Genomic DNA, 10,288 nt, shown 5'->3' with positions numbered 1-10,288 from the left:
CATGGTAACACTTAACATTTAATTGGGTGGCTTAATTTCAGAATCAGTCCATTATCATGGTAGGATATGATGGCTTGTGGGCATACATGGCTCTGTAGAAGAAGCTGAGAGTTCTACATCTTGATCTGCAGACATCAGAAGCAAATGTGTGTCACACTGAGCATAGCTTGAGAAAAGGAGACCTCAAAGCACGCCACCCCAGTGATACACTTCCTCCAATAAGGTCACACCTAATCCAACAAAGCCACACCTCCTATTAGTGCCACTCTCTATGGGGCATTTTCTTTTTAACTACCACAATCAATTGTCTAGCACCCAAAGTCTTGTAGCTATATCATAATGTAAAAACACATTCAGTCCAACTTCAAAAGTCCCCATAGTCTGTAACAGTCTCAAACATACTTAAAGTTTAAAATTCTAAGTCTAAAATTCATGAAGCCTCTTAACTGTAGTCCCCTGTAAAATCAAAATCAAAAAGCAGATTATATACTCGCAACATATAGTGGCAGGGAAGGGGAGCATAGTGCAGAAATACTGGACCAAAGCAAGACCAAAAACCAGCTGAGCAATCACCACACTCTGAAACTCCATGTCTTCTGCTAAAGTGCCCTTCAAATCTCCAACTCCATTCAGATTTGTTGACTGCAACACACTTCTTTCTCTTGGGCTGGTTCCAACCTCTGTTAGTAGCTCTCCTTAGCAGGTATTCCATGGCTCTGGTGTAGTGTGAATCCGTGGGAGTCTGGTAAAGATTCTCAAAGATTTATTATAAGGTATAAAGTAGGGGTAAACACTCACTGAGATAAAGATCAGGTTAGACACTGCCCCCATTCCAGCTGCCTTTGTCAAGTTGTTCTGTCCATGGGTGAAGAGCAAGCCACCTGCTCTGCTCAGACCACCTAAGGGGAGAAGAAGCAAGAGAGTGGGCGACTGTCTCCCTAAGCTTTGTCATATCTGCAGATAAACCCTTGCCCTAGGGCTTGCTGTCCCAAAAGTCATTGGCTAAAAGGATCAAAATCCCACAACACATCCCCTTTTTTTTTTCTAAATAAGAAGGTTCTAATCCTAACTTAAAACTATTTACAATAAGAAAAACTATGAAGTATTTCTGATGAGGATAGCACTCTGTTCACTCAGAAAATGTGGTCAGTAATTGTCAAGTGGTATCTTGTAAAATTAAAAGTTTCTATAAAGCAAAGAACACTGTTAGTTGAGAGAGGAGGTCTTAAGAAATGGGAGAAAATCTTTGCCAGCTATATACACTGTTTTAAAATAAGTACACATTGTAGAGTAACTAAACTGAAGTGATTAATATAAGTTTGATTGCATACACTAATTTTTTTGTGAGTCAGGAACACATTTTGCTTTGACTCTCTTAGCTATTTTTTAGAATACAATATATTATTAAGTGGTAAAGATAGTTACTTTGATACCAATTTAATTTAAAACTCTGTCTATGCAAAAAGAAAAGAATAAAAGAAGAGTCACTTAAATATAGATAGTAGTTATGTCCAGACAATATTCTAAGAAAATTTTCAATTTTATTCTATTCATTCTTAGGCAATCTTAATGTACCCCTGTCTTCTAGAGTCTGTGATTATTTCAGTAACAAAATGCCTTCCATTTCTACCTCAGGTAACAGTATAATTTGTTTTCTTTATCTGGCCCTTTCTCTGGGAGATTCACTTTCCTATATTCTGGTTCGTGAGCCAATTCAAGTTACAGTCAATTGTCCCAACTCCTGGGTTTACCTTCTGTCACTGCTATCTTCTTTCAGCCACATATGAGGTCGTCAGTCCTCCACTGCAATGCAAATACAAAATTAGTGTGTACTGAGCAAGTTCGATAGAAGTTTTGGTAAAAGGGTAGGTACATGTCTATGGTGTATCTAGGAGACGAATTCAAATGGAATATTGACACATTAGACATTTTCACAGGTTTCTAGATGTCCTAAACATCAATGTACCACTTGTTTGCCAGCCTCTTCTCCTCAAGCTGATGTCATTTGTCTTCATTTTATCCGTTTTCCTAGTTTTAAGATCCTTGGCCTCTTTCTCTGTCCTGCTGGTTCAAAAAAAGTAATACAGCTTCCTTCTTTGACATTTAAATAAGTTCCTTTGTCACCTCCAACCCATGCTAGTCTCTGGATACATCCTGCCTTTCACAGACGGTTACTTACTATTAAGGACATTTCTCACAAGAAAACCATCTATCCTGAAATGCAACTTAGCTAAGCAAAGAGACATCATAAGTAAATATGTGGATTTGCTTAACTGGAAATTAGTTGGTTATATATGAAAAGAAAGTAAATTAAAATACTTTGGTATATTCCTTTCAAAATAGAGCAAATTCTAGAGAAAATTTGTCTGCCTGTGATAGACAGAGTCTATAATGAGCATACATTTTCAACAAAATAATACATGCAACTATTACTTTTTAAAGGAAGTGTTTCATATTGATGATTACCTCTAATGTACTTGGCATATATACTTTGGTAAATACCCCAGTTTTCAGTTCTGTTTCTGTCTGGCTTCTTGAACTCCCTCACTCCCATGCTTTTTTCCTGCTTGCATCTTACAAGGGGGTGAAAAAAGTTCATCAGTGTAAACGAGATAAGAAACAAAATACTGCCTCTGACTTACAGCAATATACATAAAAACAGAATGCAGATGCAGCATATGAGGATTGTACAAATATCTTTATTATTTTTAAGTATTCATTTAGGTAAAATTAAGCTGGAGTCAGAATTCAGGTGACTATCCTGGACCTATTTTTCAGCATCTTCAGAAATAAGGACACTGGTGGGTAAATTTTAAACACATAAATATATTCATCATTCAACATTTATGTGGGTAGTTTAAAAGGTTATATTAATTATAAATATTTTAGTAGAGCAAAATGCATGTAAGTTTTAGAAAGAAAACTTGTGAGGTCTTGATTTACAAAACTTACTATTTATACTAGATCTTTAATACAAATAAAATATTAGTTTTAAAAATAAGGCAGTCTTGGGCTCAGTGATGGCACTGGTGTAGCGCAGTTCAGCTCTTCACAAGTTCCCCACCGCCCCCCATACACACTTAGTACTATGACCTACTAAATCATGTGACCTAGTGATGCACAAGCGGGAAGTCACAGTTGAAATTATAAGCAGTTTGCAGATCAAAGAAGCAAAAGTCAAGTCAGACACTAATGGTGTTATCAAAACCAGTGCCACTGCAGAAAAGGCAGATGCAGAAAATAAAGAAGACATGGCTACCCGGGCTTTACTCAGCAAGCTGATCAAAAACAACATTGTAGGCAACCCAAACCAAGTGGAATTCCTGCATCAGGATCCAAATTTCCCCCTCCAATAGTGAAAAGCTCCACCTAAAAGCACATCATTTCCTGGGTGTCTATGCCTTGGGCTTCAATCAATCATCCAAGATCCAGGAGAACGCATTACCCATGATGCTTAGTGAACCTTCACTAAACATGAGCACCCAGCCAAGGTCTGGTACTGGGAAAACAAACACCTGCTTCTATCCTGCCCAAAGCTTTCTTATGCTATTTGAGGCAAAATTAATTGAAGAGGCCCGCCCAGTATTAGCATTCTCAATAGAATTCAGTAGCATTTTAAAAGACAGAAAGACAACATGGATGATTTGGATTCTCATTTGACAGAGAAGACAGTCAACTAAGAAACTTCACCAGCAATGAGCACTACCCTCAGTGCTGTCCCTTCCAGGAAGACTAGTTACTTCATGAAATAGGCCTTAAAAGGCACCACAAAGATCAAGGCCAGAGTGAAGTTACCTATCTATTCAAAATTACATCTGGATTTGACAAAAATTTGCACAAAAAACCCTGGAGAAATCCACGTAAAGTTTTACACTTTAAGAAATAGTCTTCTCCCTTCTCCTTTTAAATACCACTGTTCTCTTCTCCTTTTAAAAATTATTCTACAATCGCTGTTGGTGATGGTTGAGTCTGATCTATTAGACTCAGGTGTTAGGACTAGCCTCCAGCCTCAAATAAATAACAGAGTGAAAGTTTGAGGAAGCCAGCAAGGACATTGCTCTGGCCCCATTGACATTCATAGTGCAAACACAGAGCCCTGATTTTCTCCACTGGACTTTCTCCTGAATTATGGCCGTCTTCCAAAAATGGAGAAACATTCTAGCCAGTCCTTTGTACCCACTATGGCAGAGGCTGTCCTTCTTTTTTCTGGTAAACATATTTCAGATTGGAGAAAAAGCTGGAAGTCAGTGAATCACAGAGACAGATTTGGGGATGGAAGCTGTCTCTTCTCATGTTCGCTGCAGCTGTTCTGTGCCTAATACTCAGTAACAGAAACCAGAAGGTAGTAGGTGGTTTTCTGAGTCTTACATGACTCCATTTTCTGGTTCTGATCTGTGAGGTTTCATGGCTGAAGCACAGCTGTAGTTTTGAAAGGAGGTCATAACCAAGCAAAATCTCTTACGATGTTAGTAGACTTCATGGGTTACTTATTCATATGAATAATGTCAGATAAATTTTACAGTGATAAACAGCATTTATTATAATGAAATTTAAAGTCTACCTTGACCTTGCATGGGTCTTGTGTATGCTGTTACAATTGCTATGAGTTAATATGTGCAACTGTCCTGCTTTATCCAGGGGACAAAGTTCTCTAGTATTCATCCACTCCTTACACCCTCTTCCACTATGATTTCTGGTCCACGAGAGGAGGGAATAGGATATAGATGTTTCATTTATGGCTTAGCATTCCAAGGTCCATTATTGTCTGCATGTTGACCAGTTGTCTCTGTTAATAAACATCTACTATTGTTGATCAGCATCCATAGAAGATTCTCTGATGAAGGTTGAGACGCATTTATCTATAAGTATAATGATAAGTCACTAGGAGTTGATTTAATACAATGTGCATTTAGCAGCATAATAGTCCCTTAAAGTAGGTTCTACTATAGGGACTATGACTTACCTAGCCTCAAGTTCTTGCCCTGACAATGGCATCAGATATAGGTTTTATATTGTGGAATGGGACTTCAATATAAGGAGGAAATGGCTGGCTACTACCATGATATTTGTGCTCTATTGTACCAGTGCGTGTGTCTTGCCAGACCAGTGGTTACTGTAGTTCACAGGATTCACAGCTGAGGAAGACTGATTTGAGGAGCTATTGGCAGATACCTGATTAAGCAAGTCCATAGAGGGAGAATAAGTTTCCTTTAAGAGTGTTGCCCCTAGCTGGGCGGTGGTGGTGCACGCCTTTAATCCCAGCACTCGGGAGGCAGAGGCAAGCGGATCTCTAAGTTCGAGGCCAGGCTGGACCGACAGCCTCCAAAACAATACAGAGAAACCCTGTCTCGTAAAACCAAAAAAAAAAAAAGTGTTGCCCCTAGTAAGTTAACCCACTCCACTGGAAGGCCATGTCTAAAAATATATGACTATCACTAAATGAACTTGATAGGTGAAAACAACGAGGTTGTAAAATTGAGTGAATAAAGACAAGAAGTATGAATTTAGGAGGAGTTGGGAAAGCTGGTTTATATATTCAAAATACATGGCAAGCAATTCTCAAAGGACTAATAAAAATAAAATTTGAAGGCTGTAGAGGTAGGTCTCGGTTAAGAGCACTTATTATTCTTGCAAAAGGCCAGGGTTTGATTACCAGCACTCACATGGTGACTCATAGCCATTCATAGCTCAAGTTCCAGGGGCTCCCACATTCTCTTCTGACCTTTGTGGATACCATGCCCTCACGTAGTATACAGAAAAACATACACATAAATTAAAATAAACGTATTTTTAAAAATCAAAAATTTAAAAGAAAAGTTAAAGTAATGAGAAACATTTTACTAATCATAATTTATTTATATTTTGTTTACTAGACTAACATACAGTTATTAAAATTAAAAAGGATTACAATTAGGCATTTTGAGATTTGTAGAGTCTATATATAGAGCTCAAACGTTAACCATGTGAAATAGAAGCTTACAGCATTTAACTGTGGACTTTTGGTTCTTAAACTAGACAATAGTGTCACCTTGTGGCAGAGACTGGTTATGGAAGCTTTTGTTTAAGCACTCTAAAAATGTTTTTCAATTGATGATGTATCAGTAAGAGTGGAGTTTTTTTCAGGAGTGTGGCAGCTTTATGCCTTTATTTAGAAAATATTTTACATGACTTATTGAAAGGATTCAATTTATTTTCTCTATTTCAGCAATAATTTACCCAAGGTATTAGCTTGAAGACAAAAAAAATCATATTAGCGTGTCCCATGGGAACTGGATTCTCATCTCTTTGTGGGTTTTCTGTCCCTATGTCAATAACACGTTTTTTTTCATTATATGATTTTTCACTGTATCTTTTTTATTATTTTTTATTTAAATCACCCTTTACAGTTGCCACAAGCAACATAAAATATCTTGGGTAACACTAACCAAACAAGTGAATGACCTGCATAGCAAGAACTTTGAGTCTTTAAAGGTAATAGGTAGGATCAACATAGTAAAAATGGCCGGGCGGTGGTGGTGCACACCTTTAATCCCAGCACTCAGGAGGCAGAGGCAGGCGGATCTCTGTGAGTTCAAGGACAGGCTGGATCGACAGCCTCCAAAACAATACAGAGAAACCCTGTCTCATAAAAACCAAAAAAAAACATAGTAAAAATGGCAATTTTGCCAAAAGCAATGTACAGATTCAATGCAATCCCCATCAAAATCCCAGCACAATTCTTCACAGACCTTGAAAGAACAATTCTCAACTTTATATGGAAAAACAAAAGACCCAGGATAGCCAAAACAACCCCGTTCAACAAACCAAAGTCCAATGGCATCACCATCCCTGATTTCAAGCTAATGTTCAGAAAACAGCTTGGTATTGGCACAAAAATAGACAGGTAGACCAATGGAATTGAAAACCCTGATATGGTTTCTGGGCCCCAGTTCCAGTACCTGGAGACTGCCACTGAGCCTCCCCTCCCAGTGGGAGCATATGCACCCCAGTTTCCTGGTCTTCTTCTCCACCCACGGGACCAGGTAAACTGGGCCCTATATCCAGGCCAGCTGTCCAGTGTGTGGCAATTGCCTGGGGACTGCCACTGAGCCTTCCCTCCCAGCAGGAGCCTACACATCGCAGATTCTTGGTCTTCTTCTAGACCAATGGGACCAGGCAATGCAGGACCTGTTTTTGGGTCAGCATTCCAGTGCCTGGGGACCGCCACTGAGCCTTTCCTCCAGGCAGAACCTTCGCACCCCAATTTCCTGCTCTTCTTCTCATCCCACAGGACCTGGACTAGGACCAGGAAGAGGAGAATTACCAGAGTATTGGATCTGCTTCCACACACAAAAAGGGATCTCTGTTTCCATAACCACCAGGCCAGAAAGAGGCACCCACTAGAAGAAGGGATGGGAAGAAGACAATACAAAAACACACTCAGCAACAGAAAAAAACTATGACACTGCCAGATTCTGAGACTCCACACTAGCAAGATTCCAACATTCCAATGCAAATGAAGCAGAAGAGAACTACCTCAAAAACAGCTTCATGAAAATTATAGAAGCCCTCAAATAGGATATGGGAAAATCCCTTAAAGAATTGAAAAGAACAAACCAAAAATTGCAAGAAATGGAAGAAAAAGCATACCAAACATCCAAAAAATGTAGCAAATGGAGGAAAAGGCAAAGCAAAAATTGCAATAAAAAATTCAAAGAGTGCAAGAGTTGAAAACTGAAATGGAGACAATAAAGAAAACACAGTCTAAAGGAAGGCTGGAAATACAAAAGCTGGGCAAACCTTCAGGTACTACAGATGCAAGCATAACAAACAGAATACAAGAGATGGAAGAGAGAATCTCAGGTGTTGAAGATACACTAGGAGAAATAGATTCATTGACCAAAGCAAATCTTAAGTCCAACAAAACCCTAACACAAAACATCCAGGAAATATGGGACACCATGAAAAGACCAAACCTAAGAATAATAGGTATAGAAGAAGGTGAAGAAAACCACCTTAAATGGGGCAAAAATATATTCAACAAAATCATAGAAGAAAAGTTTCTCAACCTAAAGAAAGACATACCAATGAAAGCACAAGAAGCTTACAGAACACCAAATAGAGTGGACCACAAAAAGTCCCCTTGCCACATAATAATCAAGACCCCAAACATACAGAATGAAGAAAGAATATTAAGAGCAGCTAATGAAAAAGGTCAAGTAACATATAAAGGCAAACCTATCAGAATTACACCTGACTTCTCCATGGAAACTCTGAAAGCCAAAAGGTCCTGGATAGATATTCTCCCAACACTAAGAGACCATGGATGCTGGCCCAGACTACTATACCCAGCAAAGCTTTCAATCACTATAGATGGAGAAAACAAGATGTTCCATAACAAAATCAGATTTAAACAATACATATCCACTAATGCCGATCTACAGAAAGTAATGGAAGGAAAACTCCAATCCACGGAAGTTAACTACAACCAGAAAAACATAGGCAATAGATAAGCCCACCTTTCCAACAGCCAAAAAAAGCTATATACAGCAAACCAACAGCCAACATCAACCTAAATGGACAGAAACTCAACGCAATTCCTCTAAAATCAGGAATGAGACAAGGCGTCCACTTTCTCCATACCTCTTCAGGGTAGTACTTGAACTTCTAGCTAGAGCAATACAACTACAAAAGCAAATCAAGGGGATACAAAATGGAAAAGAAGAGGTCAAACTTTCACTATTTGCAGATTATATTATAGATTACATGAGTGACTCAAAAAACTCTACCAGGGAACTCCTACAGGTGATAAATACTTTCAGCAAAGTGGCAAGGTACAAGATCAACTCAAGAAAATCAGTATATACAGACGACAAAAGGGCTGAGAAAGAAATATAGAAACATCACCCTTTACAATTGCCACAAACAAAATAAACTACCTTGGAGTAACACTAACCAAACAAGTGAAAGTCCTGTGTCACAAGAAAGAAATTAAAGAAGACACCAGAAAATGGAAAGATCTCCCATGCTCTTGGATAGGTAGGATCAACATAGTAAAAATAGCAATCTTGCCCAAAACAATTTACAGATTCAATGCAATCCCCATCAAAATTCCAGAAAGTGATTCACAGACCTTGAAAGAAAATATTCAACTTTATATGGAAAAACAAAAGAACCAGGATAAGCAAAACAACTCTGTTCAACAAAACAATGTCTGGAGGTATCACCATCCCTGATTTCAAGCTCTATTATAGAGCAATATTCCTGAAAACAGCTTGGTATTGGCACAAAAATAGACAGGTAGACCAATGGAATTGAATTGAACACCCTGGTATTAACCCATACATATATCAACATCTGATCTTCGACAAAGAAGCTAAAAATATACAATGGGAAAAAGACAGCATCTTCAACAAATGGTGCTCACATAACTGGATATAGACGAATGCAGATAGATCCATGTCTATCACCAAGCAAAAAACTTAAGTCCAAATGGATCAAAGACCTCAACACAAACCCAGTCACACTGAAACTGTTAAAAGAGGTATCCTTGAATGAATTGGTATAGGAGACTGCTTCCTGAAAATAACACCAGTAGCACAGACACAGGTCAACAATTACTACATGGGACCTTCTGAAACTGAGAAGCTTCTGTAAGGCAAAGGAAAGAGTCAACAAGACAAAAAGGCAGAATAGGAAAAGATATTCACTAATCCAAATCTGACAGAGGACTGATCTCCAAAATTTATAAAAAGCTCAAGAAGCTAGTCTCCAAAACACCAAAGGTGCCAATTAAAATTGGGGTACAGAACTAAATAAAGAATTCTGAATAGAGGTCTATAAAATGGCTGATAGATACTTAAGAAAGTGTTCAACATCCATAGACAGGAAAATGAAAATCAAAACAATTCTGAGATATCATCTTACTCCTGTCAGAATGGCTAAAATCAAAAACACCAATGACAATTTATGCTGAAGAGGATGTGGAGAAAGGAGAACACTCCTCCACTGCTGGTGGGAGTGCCAACCTCTACATCCACTTTGGAAATCAGTATGGAGTTTTCTCAGGAAAATGGGGCTTAGTCTACCACAAGATCCAGCAATTCCACTCTTACGCATATACCCAAAAGATGCATATTCATACAACAAGGGCATCTGTTCCACTATGTCCATAGCAGCATTATTTGTAATAGCCAGAACCTGGAAGCAACTTAGATGCCCCTCAGCTGAAGAGTGGATAGAGAAAATGTGGTATATTTACACAATGGAGTACCATTCAGCATATAAAACAATGGAATCTTGAGATTTT

General features: G+C 38.4%; 1 long non-coding RNA gene across 1 annotated transcript; it reads right to left on the bottom strand.

Moving 5' to 3' along the window:
- Positions 1-5,293, bottom strand: LOC121140004. The gene is made up of 2 exons (XR_005876815.1): positions 1,752-5,293; positions 1-899 (listed from the first exon to the last, which is right to left on the bottom strand). It is a non-coding gene; the product is annotated as an uncharacterized LOC121140004 (long non-coding RNA).
- Positions 5,294-10,288: the final 4,995 nt, after the last annotated feature.

The sequence above is a fragment of the Mesocricetus auratus genome, unplaced genomic scaffold, assembly GCF_017639785.1.
Source record: "Mesocricetus auratus isolate SY011 unplaced genomic scaffold, BCM_Maur_2.0 Super-Scaffold_100003, whole genome shotgun sequence".
Classification (NCBI taxonomy): domain Eukaryota; kingdom Metazoa; phylum Chordata; class Mammalia; order Rodentia; family Cricetidae; genus Mesocricetus; species Mesocricetus auratus.
This window is presented reverse-complemented; position numbering and strand designations above follow the sequence as displayed.